This window comes from Otolemur garnettii, unplaced genomic scaffold (genome assembly GCF_000181295.1).
Source record: "Otolemur garnettii isolate 467f Iridium unplaced genomic scaffold, OtoGar3 scaffold00002, whole genome shotgun sequence".
NCBI classification, from domain to species: Eukaryota; Metazoa; Chordata; class Mammalia; order Primates; family Galagidae; genus Otolemur; species Otolemur garnettii.
The window spans coordinates 29,850,192-29,875,470 of record NW_003852397.1 but is presented as its reverse complement, the minus strand read 5'-3'; the positions used below and the strand labels follow the sequence as shown (position 1 = coordinate 29,875,470).

The following is a 25,279-nucleotide window of genomic DNA, read 5'->3' as shown; positions in this document are numbered from 1 at the left end:
AGAGTGCCGTGGCATTACAGCTCACAGCAACCTCCAACTCCTGGGCTCAAGCGAGTCTCTTGCCTCCGCCTCCCAAGTAGCTGGGACCACAGGCGCCCGCCACAACGCCCGGCTATTTTTTGGTTGCAGCCGTCATTGTTGTTTGGCGGGTCCGGGCTGGGGATTTGAACCCGCCACCTTAGGTGTATGTGGCTGGCGCCTTAGCCGGTTGAGCTATAGGCGCCGAGCCGACATCACCTCTTAACAGACCAAAGCCACTGCACTTGCTTAGAGAAACTAATAGGAAATGGGTTCAGGGACTATGCTCAAATGTGGTCTATCCAAGGTCATGTGTTCAAATGGGAAGTGTCAATTCACCCAGGATTATGTCACTCACCTTCGGGTGGGAATAAATTAAACTATATGGGATAATTGAGTTATTATTTCAGTATTCTCTGGAAACAAAGGCCTGGGAGATAACTTTTTGAGAAAGCCTGCATAAACATTGAGCTGGCCCCCCTGCAGTATGAGGTTGACAGGTATGGTCAGAGGCCAAAGTATGTGTTTTGGCAAAGAGAGAGAAAAGTCTCTAACATGTTGGCAATGTGATGCCTAGCTCAAGTGAGTAAAGTAGCGGGTATGTTTGGATTAGGCTGCGAGCTCTGTATTGTTTAGGGCATAGAGGGTAACTTATGTCATGCCAAGGAATGTATCATGTGGGAGTATTACCTAAGATACTTCCTTGGGAACACAAGTTCTGAGTACTATTCCATGGAAACCCGGGGTTCCATAGTCAAACAATTGAGAAATGATTCTTGCCACTGCTTTGTAGCTGCATGATGCCCATTAGTGTCTAACCCCCAGATGTCCTGCAGTGTCTGCCTAACTTTGTCAAACATGAAGCTGGCAATTCCTAAACATGTGGTATTTAGAGATAGTGTTCCTTTTGTTTCATGTGAATCAGCCATAATTATCTGGATGATGAATCATCCAGATTCCTAGTGGATATTCCTCAAGTAGATTTTGGAGTGCTTCTCCAGGCCAGGGGACCCAACTGTGGTTTGGCAAAAGAGGTGTGCCCAGACCCCTGTTGTAGAGATCTGGTAGGGTGGAAGGTATGGGTGGGGAGGACATGTGTCAGGATGCCATCCTAAGAATCAAAGGCCGTGGCAACAAATTATAAGAAACCTACATGTGTTTTCAGAATTCTAGGCCAGGAGTCAACAAACTACAACTAAGATCTGGCTCTTCTACCATATGTTTTTGTAAATCAAGTTTATTGGAATACATCCATACCCACTCCTTGGCACTAAAACATAAGAGTAAGCTGGACGTGGTGGCTCATGCCTATAATCCTGGCATTCTGGGAGGCTGAGGTGGGTAGATTGCCTGAGCTCAGGAGTTTGAGACCAGCCTGAGCAAGAGTGAGACTCCAGTCTCTAAAAATAGCCAGGCATTGGTGTGGGTTCCTATAGTCCCAGCAACTTGGGAGGGTGAAGCAGGAGGATCCCTTGAGCCCAAGAGTTTGAGGTTGCTGTGAGCTATGACACTACAGCACTCTACTGGGGCAAGAAACTGAGACTCTGGGAAAAAAAATAAAAATAAAATAAAACAGAAGAGTCAACCAGCAGAGCCCCCCAGGTACTTTCTGTCTGGCCCTTTGTAGAAACATTTGCTGACCCCTGCTCTAGGTGGTTTGTTGGATTGATTTTGGTCAGGTGAGGATGAGAGAATTATCTGTGTTTTTCATTTCCAGTTTCGTTAAACAGATGAATGAAAAAATACATATGCAAAGTCCCCAATATTAAATTTTAGGAATTAGCTGTCACTTGAATGTTTAATGAAAAGGACAGAGACTTAGATCATCATCTGCCTTTTTAGCTCTGAACGTCCAAGAGACTTAAAGACCTGTCTTTTTCCTTGGTGGGTCTTGTTATCCCTCCCATGGTGGTGCCTAGGCTTTGTGGGTATCAGGAAGCCACTGTGTCCTCAAGTTTTGAGCCCCGTAAGCTACCAGTCATTACCTTTGGCACAACATCAGGCTGTGTCACAATCCCATAGGACTCTGGCTGCAGTTCTTGGCTTCTCTGAGCTCAGTTTCCTCTCCACACTGTTGATACTGGCAGATGTTTTCTGCTCTCTCCCTCGCAGAGTAACTTTCTGCACGTATGTTTATGTACCATTCATAACGTAAAATCTTGTGGTGATAAAGTATGTGGTTGCCCCAAAATGTAGAGTAGGACCATTCAACTCTGTCACTCCCAGAAGACAGATTTATGTGGTCCAACACCCCAAATGCATTTTATTTGGTTTTTCTATGTCTCATCCATATGGCTTTTCAAAAAATCGAAAATGTATGGTTTTAATGGTTTCGATATGTTTGAGAGGGTAGGAAAATAAGTTTTTTTTAAAAAAGCCCTATAAGGATTGTTAATATTTGTCACTTTATTTGTGGGAGCAAGTGTTAGAAAAGTTCCATATTTTCAGATAGCTGCACACAAAACATAAGAATGTCACGTTTCTTCACTGCGAAACACGCCAGTGAAAATGTTCACCACTATCATGATTTGAATATTTGTTTTTACAGAAAGTTAAGTACCAAGTGAAGAATTCCACAGCTTACAAACGAGATGATTATAAATGAAGTGGGAAGGTGGTGTGGAACCTGTCGAGTGGGCTGGAAGCATCCCTGACAAGAAGCTGAGCATCACTTCCAGGTTGAGTGAAGCAGACTTGGTTGGTGCACTGTGTGCCTCGTGCCTTGATGTCCCCACACAGTCTCTTTTTAAATTGGCGTTTCAAAAGGCAGTATCTAAGAAGTTTTAGGCCCGGCTCGGCGCCTATAGCTCAACCGGCTAAGGCGCCAGCCACGTACACCTAAGGTGGCGGGTTCGAATCCCCAGCCCGGACCCACCAAACAACAATGACGGCTGCAACCAAAAAATAGCCGGGCGTTGTGGCGGGCGCCTATGGTCCCAGCTACTTGGGAGGTGGAGGCAGGAGACTCGCTTGAGCCCAGGAGTTGGAGGTTGCTGTGAGCTGTAATGCCACAGCACTCTACCCAGGGGGACAGCTTGAGGCTCTTTTTCAAAAAAAAAAAAAAAAAAAAAAAGAAGTTTTAGGCCCCATTCAACATCGAAGATTTTGCTTATGGGGCTATCCATTTTAGTTTTTTCATTTGAGAATCAGAAAATCCCATTTACCCTGAGGTTTCATGATGAGCAGAGACCCACGTTACAATCAATGCCATCCATGATGGTTGCAAAATTTGTTTTTTGAAACTGTATGAGGCAACTCATTGCAGCTGAAGAAAGTTTTAAGTTTCAACATGAAGCAGCTGTAGATTATTTTTAAAGACTAGGCTTGTAGTCTGCGAGGTGCCGACAGGCTATGTGACCTTGAGCAGGGTCTGAGCTTCAAGTTTTTTTTTTTAAGAGACAGACTCTTACTTTATTGCCCTCAGTAGAGTGCTGTGGTGTCACAGCTCACAGCAACCTCCAGCTCTTGGGCTTAGGTGATTCTCTTGCCTCAGCCTCCCGAGTACCTGGGACTATAGGTGCCCACCACAACGCCTGGCTATTTTTTTATTGCAGTTTGGCCGGTGCCAGGTTCGAACCCGCCACCCTTGGTATATGGGGCCAGCACCCTACTCATTGAGCCACAGGTGCCACCCTCTTCAAGGTTTTCTCTGGTATGAGGAGAATGGTCGTATTTGCCTTGCCAGTCTCCCAGGTGTAACAGTTTTCCAAAGAGAGAGACAGAGAGGGATCTACGAGATGTAAGCTGGTTTTTGACAGGATAAGCAGATTGCTCTCTGTAGGAAGGTGCGTGACGTCTTCTGCATGTGCAAGTGGGTGTGTTTGTACATGCCTATACTTTACTTACCACGTAAGAGGCCTATGCAGCTTGTGAAAACTAATCAGCAGGAGCATACCAGCCATATGAGCTCAGTGATTGTGATATGCTCAACACTTCCCATTAATGATTTCTGGTCCTTGTGACAGTGCCGCAACTAGTAGGTATATGACCCCATATTCGTCATCTTTTGCACCATGTCAGATTACCATACACTTAGCATCATAAGACAATATCCATTTGTGATTATGGTCCCCAGTTCAGAGTTCTGGGCACAGGAAGCTCAGGGCCCTCTTCCAAGCTCATTCAGGTTGATGGCAGAACTCATTCCCTTGAGGTGATAGGACTGGAGTCCCTGTTTCAGCTCCCAGATACTCTCTTAAGTCCCAGCCATGTGACCTTCTCATCACTTGGCAGAGAATCAATCACTGTCATTTCTGCTTATTCAATGTCGTATCTAACATTACCTAATTGAGAAAGTGGCTACCCCTTCATATTCATAGGCCCTGCCTACCCTCCAGGGAAGGGGAGTATGCAGGGTGTATAGACTAAGGCTCTTGGAGGCCATCTTAGAATTCTGTCTACGTGCCTTCCTTCTCATCCTGAAGGTGGGGGAGAACTGTCCTAGCCTGAAGTCACAGGAATAGCACTGACACAGGAGGGATTTGATCACTGTTGGCCTTCCAGGCACAATGCGCCTCCATTTTACACTGGTGGACTGTCACATTGTCTTAAGAAAGCACCAGGAGGAACAGCTAAGCAGCCCATTTATATTGAACCTTGGGATAACTGCTGCACAGACCAGAGCTCCAGTGAAGCGTGAGCAGGTGTTGGTTCAAGAACTGTTTATTAGTGTAATGACAAGAAAAGAAATTGAGAATAAGTGGTTAGAAATATTTATGACATTATGACATTGCGTGACAACAGTCGCACTATCCTTCTGTGTTTCATGAATGTTTTGGACTCCAGTGGGTTGAAAGACCCACACACAACAGAACAAAACAAAAGAAAGTAAAAGCTGGCCCTTCACCACTTACGGTATGAGGGATGTTCATGTAGGCCTCAGTTTGTCAGTTCCATTGTCATTGAATGGGGCTACAGTGCCTTGCCCTTAGAGGGGAGCCCAGAACCCACCTGGGGAATATCAGATTGGCTTGGGTTAAAATAGTAGCTGAGATCTTTCACAATTTTTTCTGACCAGTTCATCTTGGACATTTTTTCTTGCTAGGCCAAGCATGAAAGAACTCCAGCCAAATTTTCTAAGGATTTTGGGTGCTTTCTGAATTCAAATATTCAGACACCCCTGGAGGTATTACTGTGTCATTATTTAGAGTTTATGGAGAAGCTGTCTTACTGGCCTGCCAAGTGGTCAGGGTCCATTGGCAAAGGACTCTCAAGGTTCTTTTGTGGCAACTCACCAAAACTCACAGGAGTTAGCACTGGAGACAAAGAGGGTTTGATGGTGAAGCGACAGAGGAGAGTGATGGAGTCTGAGAGTAAGGCTGGGCTCAGGAGGTGAGCAGCTTCTGAGGAAATAGCCTCAGCCTCTCAGCTCTGCTGCTTTCCTCCCCACCTGCCTTCTCCACACAACATGCTGGCTTTCTCTGGGCCTCTACATACCCCTGTGGACAATGCCTGCCACCCTCTCCCATGGTCACATGCCCTTACTTCAAATATCCCCCAGGGACTGATGAATATCTGCAACCTCCAGTTCTGAATCCTCAGGGAAGAGTATTTGAAGAGCCCAGCTCAGTCAGATGTCTGGAGGACATGGTTGATTAGGCTCTGCCCCCTTCAGGTGGGCTTTTGGCTAGCTCTCAGCGAGGGACAGTGTGGGCTGGGTAGACATTTCAGAATGTCTGTTAAATCAACCCCTAAGGAGATCTCAAGAGGACACATTAACATTCTCTACATGTAGGGTATGTTATTAGCCTCCTAAAAATGTAATTAGTAAAGACCTTTCTGACACTTTTGTAGCTCATTGTCTGAAACATGGCCCTGTTTGCATTAAGACCAAATATCAAAACAACAGGGACATACAATTTTATCTTCCTGAAAAATCTCTCTCTTCAGAATAGAAAGACCTTGGGCAACATCTAATTATTCCTGTGCCTCTTAATTTGATAGCTTGAAAAATGTTTTGTAGTCTTTAGGAACGTCTACGGAAATTTCCTGTCCCTGGCACAGATCAAATTGTTTAAATGATGGATGGCAATTTTATATTGAACTGTGATAATAGTACCTCATTTGCTGCTACTAAAGTGATTTCTTTTCCTCTTAACACATGCAGGTCAAGTTACTCCTTCAGTCTAGATAAACCATGAATAAAAAAGGATGGCAAAAGGAAGAAAGCTAATTATGTAACAATTTTAGATTTTTGATGTAAGGCCATTGCATGTCTCAATATTGATTACTTTTTACTTGATGATAGTCACCCTATTCAGCTATTTATTACAGTCTAGATATAGACCATCACTCACAGTATTCACTTATTCTAAACTATAAACGCAAGGAAGTGGAAAGAGAAAGGAGGTGAATGAAAAGTAGCATTTTTGACATCGGCGACTAACCATCAAGTAAATAATCATACGTAGCTTTTCTAAGCATTGTATTTGAGTAATAACTTACTGAACTCTTCTTGTCAACAAAACTTAGATTTCTTAATGACTATCTCATCCATCCTTCCTTTATTTTTTATAGTAGGTTGGAGATATATTTTATGTTATTTCTGTCCGACAGGAGAGAAACGGGGAAATGAAATGGCTGGCAGCAATTGCTGAACGTTGTCATCTGGAATTGTTTAGTAAAACTAGTGCTCCTCGAACCTAGCTGACTGCCAACTTATGTTGTTGACTCTTTGGTGGGGCTCACAAATTAAACCTTTTTCTTTGAGGAAACTGGGGGCCACCACAAACGTCCAGCAATCCTATGCCATCTTTGCTGAATATTTAGTGAACAGATATTTAGTGACTTGTTGGCTCAAGATGCATGTTTCACTATGTGCCCAAGACAATGAAGCAGTTCTGGACCTCAGAGGGATTCTATTTCAGTAGATAAGATGTCTCAAATTCAAGGTAGAAAATGTGGAGTAACATGAGGAATATACAGATAAAGAAATTATGAGGAGGGGCAGCACCTGTGGCTCAGTGAGTAGGGCACTGGCCCCATATACCGAGGGTGATGGGTTCAAACCCAGCTCCGGCCTAACTGCAACAAAAAAATAACTTGGCATTGTGGCAGGCACCTGTAGTCCCAGCTACTTGGGAGGCTAAGGCAAGAGAATCGCCTAAGCCCAAGGAGTTGGAGGTTGCTGTGAGCTGTGACTTCATGGCATTCTACCGAGGGTTAATAAGTGAAACTCTGTCTCCAAAAAAAAAAAAAAAAAAAAAGAAAAGAAATTATGAGGAGGGAGTCATTAATTCAACAAATGTGTTGAATGTCTGATGGACACAGGGCACTTTTGGCTTTTCCTCTCCTCCTTCATCCTTTCCCCTCCCTTCACTTCCCCCCCTCCCTTCCCTTTCCCTCTTTCTTCCCTCTTCCTCCCTTCCTTTCTCTTTTCCTCCCTCTCTCCCTCCTTCCTCCCTCCCTTCTTTCCTTCAAACATCCAGCCCATTCTCACTGAATAATTACTATATGCCAGAGGCTGAAAAACCCAGTGGATAAGACAGCCTAACATCCCAGGGATCAACCCCAGGATAGGATGGACCAGAGAAAGATGGAAAGGAGTGTTCACTGTTGAACAGACACTGATAGAGCACTAGTTTGCAAGGGGTACTCACCTAAGCCCAAGGAGTCCAGAGGTAGAAGGAAGGAAGGGTCTGCTTTGCAGCTGATATTTATGAAGCATATCTTTCACCCTAATGCATTATAGTCTTTTCAAATGTTGCAATGAAAGGGATTTCGGACCCCAGAGTAAAAAAGTATTCATTCTGCTCTGGAGTGTTGTTCAGCAAAGTTTTCACAGAGCAGGGAATATGTGATTAGGGTGTTGAAGGAAGAGTAGAAGCTTGACTAGCAGGGATGAAATGAGTCTAGCCAGAGGGACCACATTTGGAAAAGACACACCTACTCATTGTTGATTTGGATAACATGATATATTCAATGATGATGGCAAGGGACTGACTTTTCCCACTATCCTGCATTTTATCTAGAAAACTTCTTGAAATGAAAGAGGAGTTGGGCTTTTCTTTGGGGAATTAATAACCCTAGAGCTAGAAAACAATTTGCTCTGAAACTTGGAAAGCAGATGTAAAATACATTTTCCTCCTGGTCAGAAAATGTTTAAACCCATTAGGATGCAAATATTAGGGGCTTAAATTAGATTCACAGGAGATGTGCCAGCTCCACATATGTACTAGATTATCTTTTTTTAAATGATGCGGGCACTTTGCCCATAAAGTAAAGTTTCTTTATACAACTGGAAAACCATAAGAGTAATCTCTGAGAAGGGTCTATGCTCTTCACCTTAGAAACTACTAGCTACATTCAGTAGATTCCTGAATGGACTCTACTGGATTTGGGATCCATTTTTCTTTACTTTTCTGCTTTTTCCTTCTTTGCCCAGATGCCTCTTGATGAGAAAAAGTAACTGTTTGTGTAACTCCACTCATATTTGCATTATCCCAAGTGATCTCAAAGTAATGGGTAAGATTTTTAGAAGAGGCTACAGTGCTGATAAAGAGAAAAGCAACCTCTGAAAGGGAAGAGTACTGCAAATTCAAAGCAGAGAGCAGAGAAAACAGAGGAGACAAACCCAGTGTTATTTTACAAGTAGATGTTATGGCGAGAATCCAGGCATCTGCCAGGTGGAAGTTGTTAGGAGTGATAAAGTGATTACTGACTTCGAATTCATCCATCTTCGCCTGCTCACATTTGATAAACTGCCAAGTCTAATTCTCTTAGTACCACCTTACCTTTTCACATAATTTTCTAACTCCAACAGCTGTACCATCATTGCTTGGAATTTTCTTTTCTTTTTTAACTATAGGATTAACCAAGCTTCTGTGTGCTAGAGCTTGTTGAATGGCCTCATTTACTTGATCTTCCACCAAGGAAGATGTTTGTTTAAGATCAATCAAATTGCAAAAAGACAGACCCCTCCTGTGAATGTCAGCTGTGCTTCCAACCTTGTTGTGAGTCCTGGGGACCCTCTGATCATCAGCACTTAAATGCCCCTATCTTGTCTGAGACCCTTCCCTCCTTATTTTTCCCACCATAAGTGGTGTCCCTGAAAGCCAGCATTTGGGAGAGGGAAGCTGAAAAGTCACAGCTAGCAATAGTACATAACTGTGCTTAATTTTTTTCCAAGGGAAGCTGAAAAGCTGACCACCTGTAATTTAATCACAAGAAGCAGTTATCAAATGTCCTTAGTTTGAAGGAAATGTAGGGCTCATGGGGAATGAAACCTATCAGAGAACGGGAAAAACACCGTGGGAGGGAGATTAAAGCAAGAGAGAAGCACAGGCCTGAGGAGGCTGGAAAGAGCCCTGACTGCAGACTCCGCCCCCTCACTGGGTGCTGGGTGGAGCTCATCCTAGATTCTCAGTAGTCTTTCTTATCTTCCTATATAAACTTACCTTACTCACTTTGCCTCAGCATCAGATTTTCCCAGTTTCCTGGATTATTATTCTATTGCTCCCTTCAAATTTTTGGTTTTTTTCTTTCTTGTTCTTTTCCTTTTCTTTTTCTTCCTCTTTCTCTTTCTTTTCTTATTTTGAGACAAAGTCTCATTCTGCCACCTGGGTAGAGAGCTTTGGCATCATAGCTCACAGCAACCTCAAACGCTTGGACTCAAATGATCCTCTTGCCTCAGCCTCCCGAGTAGCTGAGACTATAGGCAGTCACCACAACACCTGGCTATTTTTAGATGAGGGTCTCACTCTGTGTCAGGCTGGTCTTGAACTCCTGAGCTCAGGCAATCCATCCCTCGGCCTCCCAGAATGCTAGGATTACTCCCTTCAGACTTTTTAATGCTCCTTCACTCTTTGCTGGCCCTGATCTTGTAAAACATTATCTCCCATCAGTATGATTAAGATGTTTACCCGCCTTGGCCTCTAGTGTGGCCAGTCCTGTGATTCACCTCCATCTTCCTTTTGCTCATGATACTAGTTATCAGCAAAGTGGAATGCACTATTGATGGTTTTCATTGAGTAGCTATACAAAAACCCCTGCAGTTTGTTAGCAGAGATTAGGTGGTTTTTCTTAATGAAGTATTGGTACATGATGGTAATTATATAAGAAGTAAGATTTTATTGGAATACTGAGGCACAAGTTGGTATTATTGTTTTGACTTTTTTTATTAACAATTATTTTAATGCTTATTTAAAAGCACACCTGTGTCACCTATAGCACATATCATATGAGATGCCTGTAATGGGTTACATTATCAGCCCCTTTACTGTTTTATACAGTCTTCAAGGGCAGGGACTGTCATAATAGTGTGTGCTCAATAAGTAATGTTGAACTTCACTACTTCTGAAAGAGATAGAGAAACAGAGACAGAGAGGGAGCAAAAACCCTAATCTCTTCTGGTTCATATAAATTTGGATTTTTAACATGTAACCAGTATATTTGGTAGAGTCAGTTTAATAGTCAGCATACGTGTCCCTCAGTAAGCTAATATTTGGGGTGGGGTTTCCTTATAACTTATCCTCCCATGTTAATCATTCTGCTTACAATCCCACTAAATACTGAAAGCTTAATTAACATATTTGAAGTAATTATAGGTATGTATGTACATATATTAATATCTGAGGGCTGCAATAGGTCACTGAAAGAGAGTTGGTTTTTCTGTTTGTTTGTTTTAGACCTGAGACTTAAAACAGGAGCATTGTTCTTTAAAAGAACTTGTAAAATAATGGAATGACACAAAACTTTAAAATAAAAATAGTGGCATGGAATAGCACTAAATTCATCCTATAATATTTTGGGGGGTGTGGTTAGACCTGACCTAGAGGCGGGGCTGGACTGGGGAGCCATCTGTGTGGTGTTTGATAACCTTTGTGCTGCTCTAAGTGACTGGTGGTGATGTCGAGGCAGTGGACAAGCCATGGCCTTGTGGTTCCTCACATTCTCTCTCCCTCTGTCCAGCTGTCAGCCCACTGGACCCTAGCTTCTCATCACCCTGGATCCCTTTTCCTCTGGGACCTCTTTGAACTGATTTAGGATGAAGTTCAGCCCCTCGATCCATAGTCCAGGTTCTTGCCCCAGACTGGCCCCAGTCCTCCTCTTTGGATGTACCTTGTTCTCTGCACAGACAAGTGTGCCCTCCATTCCCAAAGTGCACTTGGCCTTTCCTGCCTCTGATGTCTGGCTTCTTTCCTCTGAACCTGCTTAAATCCTAGGTACCTTTAAATGTTAGTTCAAATGTCATCTCCTCTGTGATATCTCTGATCTTGGTAGTGGGAATTCATCAATCCTTTGTTCAATCCTTATACCCTTTATTAACCAGACTCCTTATTTGAAATGTGGCAAGTTTAACATTAAGCATAGTTGCCAGCTGCAGCACAGTGGTTACAATGCCAGCCACATACACTGAGAGTGGCAGGTTCAAACCTAGCCTGGGCCAGCTAAACAACAATGACAACTGCAACAAAAAATAGCCAGGCGTTGTGGTGGATGTCTGTAGTCCTAGGTACTTGGGAGGCTGAGGCAAAGAGAATTGTTTGAGCTGAAGAGTTTGAGGTTGCTGTGAGTTGTGACGCCACAGCATTCTACTGAGGATTACATAGTGAGACTTTGCCTCAAAAAAAAAAAAAAAAAAATTAAGCATAGTTATGTACTATTGCTAGCTGTGACTGCAAATTCCTAGTGGCAGAGATTGTTGTAAGTAATTTGTAGTTCCCTTCAGTGTGGGCCATCTTTTCTCCATACAGAGGATGCTTAATAAATATTTGTTGACTAATTAGCTTCATATCTTTTAAGATCAAATATTCTTAATGAAATTTATAGAGGTTTTTTTTTCCTTTCATGTAGCATATGAGCTATGGGAAAAACTTTTTGGAATGAAGTGGTGTTTAAATAAACAGTAATAAATTAATATAAGCCTTCTGAAATGTCATTGCAAGTCTATGGTTTTTTCCTTCTATTTCATGTTTATGTAACCAATAAGTGAAAAAAAAATTATTTAGCACTATTTCTATTTTAGCTTTGGCTTGATCTAGAATTTTGCTAGGTATCATCAGAGTTATAATTCATAATACAGTATAATACACTTCTAAGGATCATTTTAATATATTTAGCTTACTTTTTATCTCAGTAATATTTAGTGTTTCTTGTCACAATTACTGCAAATTACTGTGATTCAGTTAGTTAATCTGAAATGGGTTGTTTTGCTAAAGACACATAAAAGGTCATAATTAAGAATCTAGTAGATAAATAAGTCTTTAAAGGAGATTTAAATCTTTCCATGGATTTACCCACTCTTCTCGTGAGTGGAGGAGAACTTTCCCTCACTTGATGGTAATCAGCATCTGTGGTCAATTTCTATGAAGGGCAATTGTGCTTCTGAAGATATTGGTGGCCATGGTGGTGCCTGTGGCTCAGTGAGTAGGGCACTGGCCCCATATACCAAGGGTGATGGGTTCAAACCCAGCTCCGGCCTAACTGCAACAAAAAACTAGCCGGGCATTGTAGTGGGCGCCTGTAGTCCCAGCTACTTGGGAGGCTGAGGCAAGAAAATCGCCTAAGCCCAAGGAGTTGGAGGTTGCTGTGAGCTGTGACTTCATAGCACTTTATCGAGGGTTAATAAGCGAAACTCTGTCTCAAAACAACAACAACAACAACAAAATATTGGTGGCCAAGGAGTCATTGCACCCTTTGAAGAACACCACACAAAATTCTACCCTAATATATAGGAAATTCTGAAATATAATTCACATACAATTTACCCATTTAGAATGTACAATTCAGTGGTTTTTTAGCATATTCACAGTTGTACATCATCACAAACAATTTGAGAACATTTTCATCACTCCCCAAAGAAGCTGAATATCCTTTAGCCATTATCTACTGATCTCTCCTTCCCACTCAGCTCTAGGCATTCACTGCTATGCTTTCTGTTTTGATGGAGTTGCCATTTTTAGACATTTCACATGAATGAAATAATATAATTTGTAGTCTTTTGTGACAGATTTCTTTCACTTAGCACACTGTTTTCAAGGCTCATCCATTCTGTAGCATGTGTATTTGCTTCTTTTGTATGGATATGTCACATGTTTATCCGTTCATCACTTGGTGAACACTTAGGTTATTTCTACTTTTTGATATGATTGATGCTGCCATGGACACATGTGTGTAAGTTATTGTGTGGACATCGGTTTTCATTGTCTTTGAGTGTATACCTAGGAATGGAATTATTGGGTCATATGATAACTCTTATGTTTAACATTTCCAGTAACTTTCCAAAATAACCATACTCTTTTATGGTAGTAGGAACACTTTTACCATGAGAAAATAGGACCACATTTGATGTGAGTTTCTACATCTGAAAACCAGTATATGAACATTGCTGTTTCTTCCATTGATTTTTTTCTAATATCCTTATGAAAGGCATAATTCACATGTAATCTATTTTACCCATTTAAAATGTACAATTCAGTGATTTTTGTAAATTTAGCAAGTTGTACATGTGTCACTATAATGTGGCAACAGATGCACATGTTATACTGTTTGCATTGTCCTCTTTCTAATTTTCTTTGCTCCAGTAAAATCTTTCTCCTAAGAAAGATCAGTAATATCCATTGCCAGTTAATGGATCTTATCCTCACGTGTATGTGTATGTGATTTATTAAACTAAGTAGTAGCTGAGCCAAAGCGTTGAGAAATCTTTGTGGTCCTCAAACACAAAATTGAGAAACTTCTATCACCTTAATTTTTTTTAAGTGTCAGGCGGTTCATACTCCCATATCTCTAATTTTGACCTCAAGAAAGCACTAAAAGATTAAAAGTTTTTTCATAACTGATTTGGTGGAAGAAGTTGGCCCAAACTTACCTGTGGATATGTATATTTGTTTATTCTTTGTGATTAAATAATGATATAGTCACTATAGAAATATTAATATTTGATTATGGGGTGCTGTCCCAGATGTCATTGGGAATGAGTTGTAATAAATTGGTATCATTTGACCTTTCTAAAGTCCAAATAATCCTGAACTAGGCTAGTATACCTAGCCCAGGGGTTTCAAATATAGTCCTGTAAACCTATGTTTGGTTTTATCAGGCAGCATTCAGAGCCTTTGCATTCACTGTTCAAAACCTTTGTCCAACTCCTTTGGATATTAAAGGGAAATTAGAAACTCACCAAAGTTCTAATATATGAATTAACTCAAATGATGTGGCATTGCTGATATGCAACTACTTTTGACTCACAAAGTGGCATTTTTGTATGGCTAGACTTACTATATCCCTGTGTCTCTATTTTACAGTAAAGGGAAGGGGTGGGTGGCAGAAAGGTGAAGTGGAGAGTTGTGTTGAAAGGAAGACCCTGTTTTGTTTGGTCCTGTAGGAACACATGACCTGCAATTCCTTTATTAGGTATATTCCCAGACGACCAAAAATCGCATTACAAAATCTAATGTCCAGATTGTGGGGTGTGGAGGGTCAGCATGAAGAAAGTCAAGAGCAAGCATGGTGTGCTGATGAGGTGCCGCATAGACATCCAGGAGAATTTGAGTTTGGGGTCTTAGCTCACTCTTGTGTAAAATAGATCTAGTCCTTCTTCATTAGCTCTGCCTTTTCTTTTTCTTTTTCTTTTTTTTATTTTTTGGAATCTTTTTTTTTTTTTTATTGAATGGTAACTATGTACATTAATGCACTTCTGGGGTACAGTGTGGTGTTTTCACATACAATTTGAAACATTTCATCAAACTGGTTAACATAGCCTTCATGTCATTTACCTAGTCATTGTGCCAAAACGTTCATATTCTACTCTTAGAAAGGTTCACTTGTACCCTTGTAAGATAAACCTCAGAAGTGATCCCTCTAATCTCCCTCCCTCCATCCATTTTCCCCTCCCCTTTCCCTCCCCACTCCCCGTATTCTTAGGCTGTTATTAGGTTATAGCTTTCATATAAAAGGTATAAAATTAATTTCATAATAGCGGTGTGCACATTGGATACTTTTTCTTCCATTCTTGTGATATTTTGCTCAGAAGAACATTTTCCAGCTCCATCCATGTGAACATGAAGGATGTAAAGTCTCCATCTTTCTTTATGGCTGCATAGTATTCCATGGTGTACATATACCACAGTTTGTTGATCCATTCATGGATCGATGGGTACTTGGGTTTCTTTCATGACCTGGCAATTATGAATTGGGCTGCAATAAACATTCTGATACAAATATCTTTGTTGTAATGCGATTTTTGGTCGTCTGGGAATATACCTAATAAAGGAATTGCAGGGTCAAATGGCAGGTCTATTTTTAATTCTCTAAATGTTCTCCAGATGTCTTCCCAAAAGGAACGTATTAGTTTATATTCCCACCAGCAGTGTAGCAGTGTTCCCTTTTCTCTATATCCACACCAGCATCTCTGGTTTTGGGATTTTGTGATATGGGCTAATCTCACTGGAGTTAGGTGATATCTCAAAGTAGTTTTGATCTGCATTTCTCTGATGATTAAGGATGGAGAGCATTTCTTCATATATCTAGCTCTGCCTTTTCTTAAAAAAACAAAAACAACGCCCCAAATTCCTGGCTTGGCATGGTGGCTCACTCCTGTAATCCCAGCACTTTAGGTGGATGAGGTGGGAGGATGGCTTGAGCCCAGGAGTTCAAGGCTACAATGAGTTATGGTCATGCCACTGCACTCCAGCCTGGGTGACAGAGCAACACCCTGTTTCAAAAAAAAATAAAATAAAATTCTCAAATCTTTTACCATTAGCCTGTGTTCATACATCTGCTTATTCTCTGTCATTTGGAAATAAAGTTATAATTAAAGCTTGACAAAGGAGAGAGTTGAAGCTGAGAGAGTAAAGCACATGAATAACTTTCCATAAAAATTCAAACTTTATATGTAATTTCAATTCATTACCTGGGCATTAAAAAAGGGAGAGTCAGCTTATCCTTAAGCTAGCTTCTCATCCTTGGAAATTTAAAATGCTAAGTCGGGTTCCAGAGGGTGAAAATGTCAGTTCTTGAATGCAAGAGGAACATGTGAGAATTAGAATGGAAAAATAACCGAAAGTGTGTTCATGACACACACACACTTCACTCAGAATCTAGCCCCTTGGTTTACCCAGCTCTCCACAGACTCAAAAGTTACTGTGCCCCCAGCATTGGATCCCTTGCTATCCCATGTCTCTAGGTAGAGCAGTCATCTTCTTAACACCGATGGGCAAGGTTCAGAGTCTTGGCCTCAGGATTTTATTTCTGCACTGGGGGAAGAGGCTTTGCTGAGGACCCTGAAGTCATCAGTGTGGTATTAATTGAAGCAAGAGACTTGTATAAAATGCTCTGGGATGAAAGTCATGGGAACAGCCTTATTTTCATTATTCATTCTTTATGTCATTTGAAATCAGCTTCACACATAAGTGCATACGGTTGACTTCAGAGCAGTAAAAGCCAGCTTGATCCTATTATACAGGGTCCTTCAAAAGTCCAGACTGACCCAGACCATTTGGATTTTTTCTCAAAGCCTCTGTTATGTTATAAAAATGAACAAATGACAAAACATAGACATAGTTGAAAATGGACGAATATCATAAACATATACATTTATCAAATGCCAGATTTTTAACAGAGAATGCCTGTATAATATATATGGACTCTTCCCAAGAAAATAAAGGGTACAGTAAAAAAAAATTTAATTCACCATAGGCTGTGTGGTTTAGGAAAGGGATACAACTTTAAACAACTGCCCCTTCCAGTGCCATGTTCTCTCTGTGATTATACCTGGAATCTCTTTAGGAAATAACGTGGAAAGTCTAAGATTAGGGCCTTGTGAATTGAAAGCCTCGGCCCAGTGGCTTTCTAACCCCTGGGAAGGATGCTGGAGTGACCCTGAGCTGGGTCTTCAGGCAGCTTCATGGAGAAATTCTTATTCCTGCCTCTGTTAGGAGCATATTTTCATCTTAAAGCCTCCTTCATCCTGTATTCCCTTCCTGCTGTGGCCCAAGCGTCTGTTTGTCCTCCCCTCCTGACTTTCTCTCCTTCTCTCTCTGTCTTTCTTTCATTTATGTGCTGTAGGAATCTGGATTTTTTTGTCCCAAATTTCCATTCCTCCCACTTTTACTGCTCTCTGCACTATGGCCCCTGCTCCTCCCTACCTGTGTTCTAGAGCGGTTCTTACATGGGTTCCCTCTGTCTTGCCCAGTCAGGTCGGATCAGAAAACAAAACCCTTCAGGTATTCCAAGTAGGCATGGATTTAATGCAGGAAAGTAAAGGCTCACCTGATAGTTGGAAGAACTAGTGGTGGGAGTGAGGGTCAAGGAAGCTGCCCATTCATAGGGGGCCCCGAGCAGCAGCCTCAGCTGTCCATGGCAGGAGGGTTGTTCTCAGGAGGCGTGTAGATGACTGGAGGGCACTGAGTGGAAATCAGAGAGCTGTTGGAAGGCTCAGAGTGTCCAGGGCAGAAATGGTCATGGCTTTGATGTGGGACGTCACAAAGGAGATGATGACAAAGTGGCAAAACATGTGTTTTAGAGGGAGGCCCATAGGGATTGCTAAATGGATTGAGATGTTTCTGGAATAAATGGCATTAAAACAAGTGTTCTCTTTGCTTCAGTCTCTTTGTTTCACATTTATCCCCTTATAATTTTTCTCAGCTTGGCTACCAGATTAAGTTTAAAGATTAATTAAAGTTCAGTTCTGATCATGTAGCTCCTACGCTCAAGGAGACCTCCTGCTGGGCACAGGCCACAAAGCTCCTCAGCCTAGCTCATCACCCCTGCTGATCTGACCCCCACCCCTGGGCCTGCCTTTCTGCACCCTCCTCTGTCATCTCGCCTCCTCTTCCCTTTTCCAAACCCGCACCTCCACAGAGACACTAGACCCCCACCTGCAGCCTTTGCTGCTCCTTCCCATCACATCTTTTGTGCAGCTGGCTCACTTTCCCTCATTGTTTAACTCACTTTATGGACAGTCATTTATGAGCGTTGCCCCACAATGGTACTCCCTGCCATGGCAGAGGTTTCACAACACTGGAACCGCTCTGCCTTTTGGTTTCTCTTTGTGGAAGATCGGGATAGTATCTGTGCTTTGCTTTTTAGTGTGGTTGTGAAGATTCACTGGATTCGTTGGCTGAAGCACTGAGCACAGCTTGGCACAGGAGAGGTGGTGTGAAGCTCAGTCACTGTCTGCTGTCATCATCTTGTGTGGACTCCCCGCCCCCATTCTAGCTTATGTTACATTATCTAATTATTTTCTGCTTCTCCCAACTGAACTGTGAATGTGCTGTCATCGTGATAGCCTGAGCTCCTGGCATACTTCTCATATAATTGACCATCACCATCAGCAGCAGCAATAACTAGAGATACTATGAATGGACATTTGCCATGTGCCAAGAACTTGGGCTTAGAATATTGTCATAAGGTTGCTGGAGTCAGGATTCAAATTCAGGTTCTCTTCCTGCTCTCTGGACCAACGTGTTAGGTTCCCTCTGAAACCGATGTGGCCTGGTGAACATTTGGATGGATGGGTGGAAGGAAAGAGAAACAACAGAGTATTGGAGCAGCTTTTCCCTGTGTCAAATTTATATAAAAATCTATCCTGAGAAGGTGAAATCTGAATGGACATGGAAATTATTTTGCATTATTCCATTTTCAAGGAGAAAGGAAATTTTCCTTCCCTGCCCATGGTTAGGGCCTGGGGGCCAGGAGCGGCCTGCTACCTTCACTGTCCTGTCCAGTGTCTCACAGGTGCCATCTGTCAAAGGAGCTTGCTTTGGCAAACAGCTTAATTTCTAGTGTTTGTGCCATTCTGAGGACATCAGTCAAACCTTTCTATAAAGGCCTTTGCTTCATTCCATTTTCAGCCTCACTGAGCACAGATTTTACTGCTGAAGCTGAAAAAGAGAGTGGTGGATTCTGAAAACCAGTCCTTAAGGAACAGGTGCACAGCCTTGTGTTTCTGAACACGGGGTTTGGAGTCCTTTCTTTGGCAGCAAAATTAACTTTCACATAACCTCCATGTAACTGTGAACTTGGGGAATTGTTCCAAGTTCTACCCGTAGGAGAGCCAACTGTGGGAGGCACAGACTCTGTGAAGTTTCCTTGTTCAGTCAAGCTGTTTTATGCTGAAGAATCCTCTCTTCCCCTGCCCTATCTTGATAATATTTTACTCTTGTGTGGAATCCTTTAGGAAATGTTTTGTGTATACATTCTCATCAAATTTACACACTAAGGTACAGACCAAAGATGGTCTTATTTCCATTCATCAGACAGGAAAAGCAAGACGCAGAAGAGGTTAAGATTTGCCCAGAGTCAAACAGCTAGTGAGTTGGAAGATCTGGATTCAAATCTTTGTCCTTGGTGTTTGAGACGGGTTCTGACTCCTGTAACAAAATGTACTAAAAAGCTTCTTGAGGTCTGGGACTAAGTCTTTGGGTCCCACTCAATTCTAGGTGGCATTCTGGTAACTTAGTAGGTTCTCAACAAATACTTGTTAAACTAAATTAAACAGAAGTGATAGGAGCATAATGCTACAGCCAGAAAGGGAAAAGCTCTGTGGGACAGACTTTCTCACCAGTAGCAGCACTTGTTATTTTGGCTGTGACTTATCTTATCTAGGGCATATGTTCCTGTCTTCCTTGGCTAGTTGGGTAAATATCTTCAATACTCTGCTATTGTGGATTCCGGTCAGCACCTTCTAAGGTTATAATTAAGGGCTGGAACAGAAATTTATTCACCATTGTCGAAGGAGCCCTCAGTGACAGGAGAGTTTCCTTCCTTTTTGAAAACAAATGTTCATCTTTCAAATGGCCTAATGTCAAAGCCCTGCTCATCCTGGACTATCCCTGGGGCAGTTAAAGATAGTTATATTACTCACAAAGGAAATAGCTCAGTCACTTCAGAACTAAAGAGTCCTGAAAGGACTTTTAATTTTTGTAGTTCAATAGCCTTGATTTTGATAATCAACTCTAAAACATCTTCAGAAAGGCTACATAAGCAGAGACCATTCTTTAAAATGCTGGGTCATTTGAAAAAAATTACTTGGACTAAAATAGACTATTGTCTCCTCTTCCTGCCTCCTGATGAGCTACCTTGGCCCTTGGGCAGCCCTTTGAGCCAAGTTTGGCTCTTTCCATCTTCAGCAGCTTTTCAAATGCTGCACTTTGGCAAATGCAACCTTAACTGTAGAATGAGGTGGCTTGGAAATTGGCCACCCACATTGATAACAGGTATATTAATTTAATCAGCCTCACAGTAATAACAGGTATCTCCTGTGGAAACAAAGATAATTTGTTATTGATTGTGATCCCGTCTTCTAATGTAAATGCCAGGCTCATTTTGTCTTGTAAAAGGCTGTGGCTGGCTTTGCACAATCCGCAGGAGATGGGAAAGGGAGGAGTGAAGGAAGGGAAGAAAGATGCGTTTGCTCTATTGTTCTGCTGCCTGCTTTCTCTGGAAACTTTATAGATTAGCTTTTATAATCCACTTTGAAATGTTTGCCATTTTTAAAGCAGAAGCAATTTTTGCAGCTTTCAGGCAGAAGGTCATTTTATACAAAATGTTCATTTGTGTGCAACAAAGCTTATTTCTTCTACAGGAACAAAGAAATGAAGGCTCCTTAAAAGCTGTTTTTCTTTAAAGAAATGATCATCTAGATAGCAGGTGGTTTATATGTGCCTTTTGTATTGTAATTGAAAAGTAAAAACATTTGTATCAATAAGGATTACTGCATGTTATTAAGCACTCAGATCTGAGTCTAACTGCACTTGCAGCATTGCAGGGTGGGAGAGAAAGACATCTTGGCTTTCCTCTCCTCTCAACTCGTCCATCTCTTCCGTTTGTTCATTGTGTTCTGATCCACTGCCTGATAGCCATCCATGACAGAGACGGCCTCTGGGGAGGTCTCTGAGCGCTAGCTGTTTACAGAACATTTCTTTTAATTGTTGTTTACCAGTTTTGCTGTTTTGAACCCCAGAACTTTGTGTGGAATGTTCCCAATGGCTGAAATATTCTTTCAGTACCTTGCTTTCTCCTGGATGTTTCCTGTTCTCCTCAGACATCAGCTTAAATGTCATTTCTTCTGCGAAGTTTCTGGGGCCTGCTGACAGTGTTCTTTGTCTCTTATCCTTTTGTACTGAAATAGCTGTTTTCCTTGTGTGTGTCCCTCACCCTTCTGTAAACCACCTCATGCTGTTTCATGGATCATGGGTGGTACCAGCATTGGGAAATAGGCACCTAAGTATTCTAGCTACAAAAGCAGCGACGATTAATCTATGCTGGTACAGAGTGATGAACCTCTATCCTGAGAACAGAAGGGAAAGAATTTCAACTCCAGAAGGAAGGAAAATGTAAATTTGAACATCTTACTTAATTTTTCCAATGTAGTGGTTCTTAAATGGATGGTTTCTGACCTTTGGTATAAGAGAGGAGTGTTTGAAGTTAGTCCTGGGAACAAATCAATCTCATTTTGCTTCTGTTCAAGAAACATCTTTTGATACACTAAGTAGTCTTAATGAGGGTAGAGATTTTTCATTTCATTCCTGGGATGAAGTTCGAAATCTATGACTGTGGAGAGGACTTAGGTCTCAGACCTCTGTTCTTACTTCTGCAGACCATAAACATGTCAAGTTCAAGTTTAAGACCTGTGATGGAACATATTGTTAGGATAGCATTAGCCACAGGTATACACTGATGGACAAAAGATAAGAAAAAATAGAATCATGCCATTCTGGGTATGGTGGTCACGGTAATTTCTGCTCCTCCTGTATGACTCCTTTTGGTTGCTTTTCGTCACATTGAGTTCTTGTTGATTTGAGGGAAGAGACTTGTGATCTCTAACTCTGGTATTAATGATAATTCAATAACTAGCTCAACAATAGATTATTCTTAGAGTCCTCCCCCTCCCCAAGTTGAACTTGAACCTTATTTGAGAAAGAATTACTCATTCATTCCAGAAAAAAGTCAATAAAAATGCTGATATGAGTATTAAATATATTGCCAAACATTAAATGAAAACCACTAAATAAACTATGTTTTAAAATCTTTGTTAAATTCTAACATCTCATTATAACAGCATTTATAAGCCAAAGCTTTTTAGCTTTAATGTGAGAAATAAAAATAATTTTTCGCTTAGCTATTCCATATGGTTTATTTATTTCTGTTTTACTTTAAGGGTTTTCATCCATAATTGTCCCTCTCCCCTCCCATTTTAGGGATTTTTATTAAATTTGTTTTTTCATTTGTACACAATTTGTTCATTCTGATAGAATCAGCAGGAGTTCAGTAGCAAGTTACTTAGGTTGTATAATCACATTTTCCGTTACCTTTCCCATCTTTTGCTACACATTTCTTTCTATCTTTTCTCCCTTGTTAAGCCATATGAGCAGAAACCGGAAAAAAGAAAAAAGAAAAAAAAATAGAAACCCAAGTAGAACAAAAAAAAAAAAAATCATTTTCTTCTTCTGATTCAATTTTTACTTTGACTTGATGTCTGATTTTCCCCCTTCTGGACCGTGATGGAAAGTTTGACCTCTACGGTGTCTTTAACCTTAGCCTTGATTTAAGTGTTGCAGGGAGGAAATGGGACCCTGTGCATTCCATAGTGCTGTACCAATATATGTGAGGTCATTGTAACAAGAAATAAGATGTGATTTTAAATGAAATGCTCTAATATCCTTGCTGTTCCCCTCGGCAGCTTTGCCTTCACCACAGCTATAAATACTGTCCATGGTCCATGGCTCCTAACATTTCCTATTTATAAAGATAGCTCTTGTTTGTATTTATTTCACTAAAAGGGAAGAGTTATGTTGAAATATAAAAAGTTAACAGAAGGTACATCAGCTCATGAATTACAGTCTTTTCGCTTATAGGTGCTTGTTTGGAGGCTAGGGTGTATACTCCACTATATTGTTATCATTTTTTTTTTTTTTTTTTGAGACAGAGCCTCAAGCTGTCCCCCTGGACAGAGTGCCGTGGCATTACAGCTCACAGCAACCTCCAACTCCTGGGCTCAAGCGAGTCTCCTGCCTCCGCCTCCCAAGTAGCTGGGACCACAGGCGCCCACCACAACGCCCGGCTATTTTTTGGTTGCAGCCATCATTGTTGTTTGGCGGGTCCAGGCTGGGGATTCGAACCCGCCACCTTAGGTGTACGTGGCTGGCGCCTTAGCCGGTTGAGCTATAGGCGCTGAGCCTATTGTTATCATTTTTATTGAATAAGGAGGAAATGCTCCAGCATTAAGGAAAGGGGAGAAAGATCTGTGGACAAAACTGGTGTTTTCCCTTACCTTGAATCTCAGTTCTGAAGACCAGAGTCTTCAAAGCCATTTTTATTTCCGTGTTCAGTTTTAATTAAAAAATGATGTTCACAATTCCATAATCCCATCTGTCGACTGAAAAAGAGAATTTATATAAGAGAAAATTAACTTATTATTATTAAAAGTACACTACTTTTTCTAACAGATATAAGAGACAACCATTTCCCCCAGGCTCAGTGGCAGTTCCTTGTATAATAACTAAAATATTAGCAAATTTAATGGACTTTTCTCACCTGCAAACTTATTTGTAAAACACACTTCATTTGACTTAGATGATAATCTTTGCTCAGGAAAAAGATAATCTAGGCTATTATTTTCTAGTGGCAAGCAACAGAACTTGAAGTTAAATGTTCTTGATTTTGTTAGATGATGATTCAATTCATTTTAATTTTATTAACAGTGGAAGCCTTTGTCATCAGGATGATGTTTTAGGTAAATTTATAGCAGATGGTTTTGTTCTTAAATAATATTTCTTTTAAATTGTTTACCTTGGCCTCTTTGCCTACTTGCTCTGGCAATGGAGGCCTATTCCCTATCTATGGAGATCGTATCTTGCTCTGTAAGCCTACATCCTGCTCCTACTCTGTAAATCTACCGTTCTCTTCCTCAATTAACTCTGTTCTACACTTGCCTTAAAAAAACTAACTAAATAGTTTACCTTTAAGAGAGTACTTTAGAAGGAAAGGTCAGCTATCTTTTGTTCTTACTACAAGATGCATAGTTCTGGATGTGCTGTTTGTCATGACTGACCATTGTGCGTAACACCCTGTTCTGGGGATGGCAAAGCATCCCTTGAACTCTCTGAACTCTCCCAGAAAATGTAGGCCTGTTTTCTGTTGACATCAGAGAGAAGGGTGGGATCCCCCATTGAATGATTGTATGACGCATCTATCCTTTCAAAGAGCCCTGTTCCGGGGTTTCACCTGACACAGCTATGATGCGTTGGTGGCTGGTTGACTATCTTCTCTTGAATCATATTTGCTAAAGCTTTGTAGTGAGAATGATGGGGAAATATCTTCATGGAAACAAGAAATATGTGAAATAAGTTAAAACAAAGCCATGCAGTGCTTGCCTCAGCAGCAAATATACTAAGGTTGGCATGATACAGAGAAGATTAGTGAGGATGACATGCAAATCCGTGTAAAGTTCCATATTAATAAAATGCATGCAGCAAATTTAACTTGAAAATGCACAGAAAAACTGGCCAGCAGGGTCAAACTCTCATGTACTCACTTTGCTCAGCACAGAATGCAATGCTCTGGGTGACCTTAGTAGTAAATAGAATATTATTGAATTGTTTCCAGTGCGTTAACTTCTTGTTCCCTGTATTTCCTATGGTAGTGTTTGTGATTGAAATGCACTTTATGTTACATTTTATTAATATAGGAATATGTCATATGGCATGTATGATTGTATGTATACATACATATACACATATATAAATATGTTGTATGTGAAATACATTTCATGAGATCTTTTTTCATGATAATTTTGAGTTGTCTATTATTTTTCATCTTGTTCTCTTATTTATTGGTCCTATACAATTGTTTTCCTTCCTAATTCTTTGCTTTTATTAATATTATCTGTCTTAGTCATTATGAAGTTTTATTTTGTTTTTATGATGATTCAAACATTTTATCGATATTTTTCTTTGGGTTCTCAGTGCTTAGACACCATTAAAAAATAACTTCTGTGTGTTTAAGTTAATATATTTTTAGAATGCACGACTGGTTTTGATAATGTAAGTATTCAGACATACATAATATTTATACATATTCCATAAAGTTCAATATGTAACTGACTTCATGATCCATGAATAGAAATTCTAAATCTATTACAAAGATTAAGAGAATAAGCTCTCAGAAGTGCATAGATTTTTCTTTCTTTCTTTTTTTTTATTCAGTCATTTGTACATAGATCATAAATACATTTATGCCATAATGAGATTCAGTGTGTTGATTATTTGTACAAATTGGAATGCTTACATCCTACTAAACAACATAGCCTTCACCACTTTTA

General features: G+C 40.8%; 1 protein-coding gene and 1 pseudogene across 1 annotated transcript in view; both read left to right on the top strand.

Moving 5' to 3' along the window:
* The window catches only part of CACNA2D3 (calcium voltage-gated channel auxiliary subunit alpha2delta 3), an 876,027-nt gene that overhangs the window by 222,877 nt on the left and 627,871 nt on the right, over positions 1-25,279 (top strand). The gene's annotated exons all lie outside the window — the stretch shown is intronic.
* Positions 24,329-24,418, top strand: LOC111725772 (annotated as a pseudogene).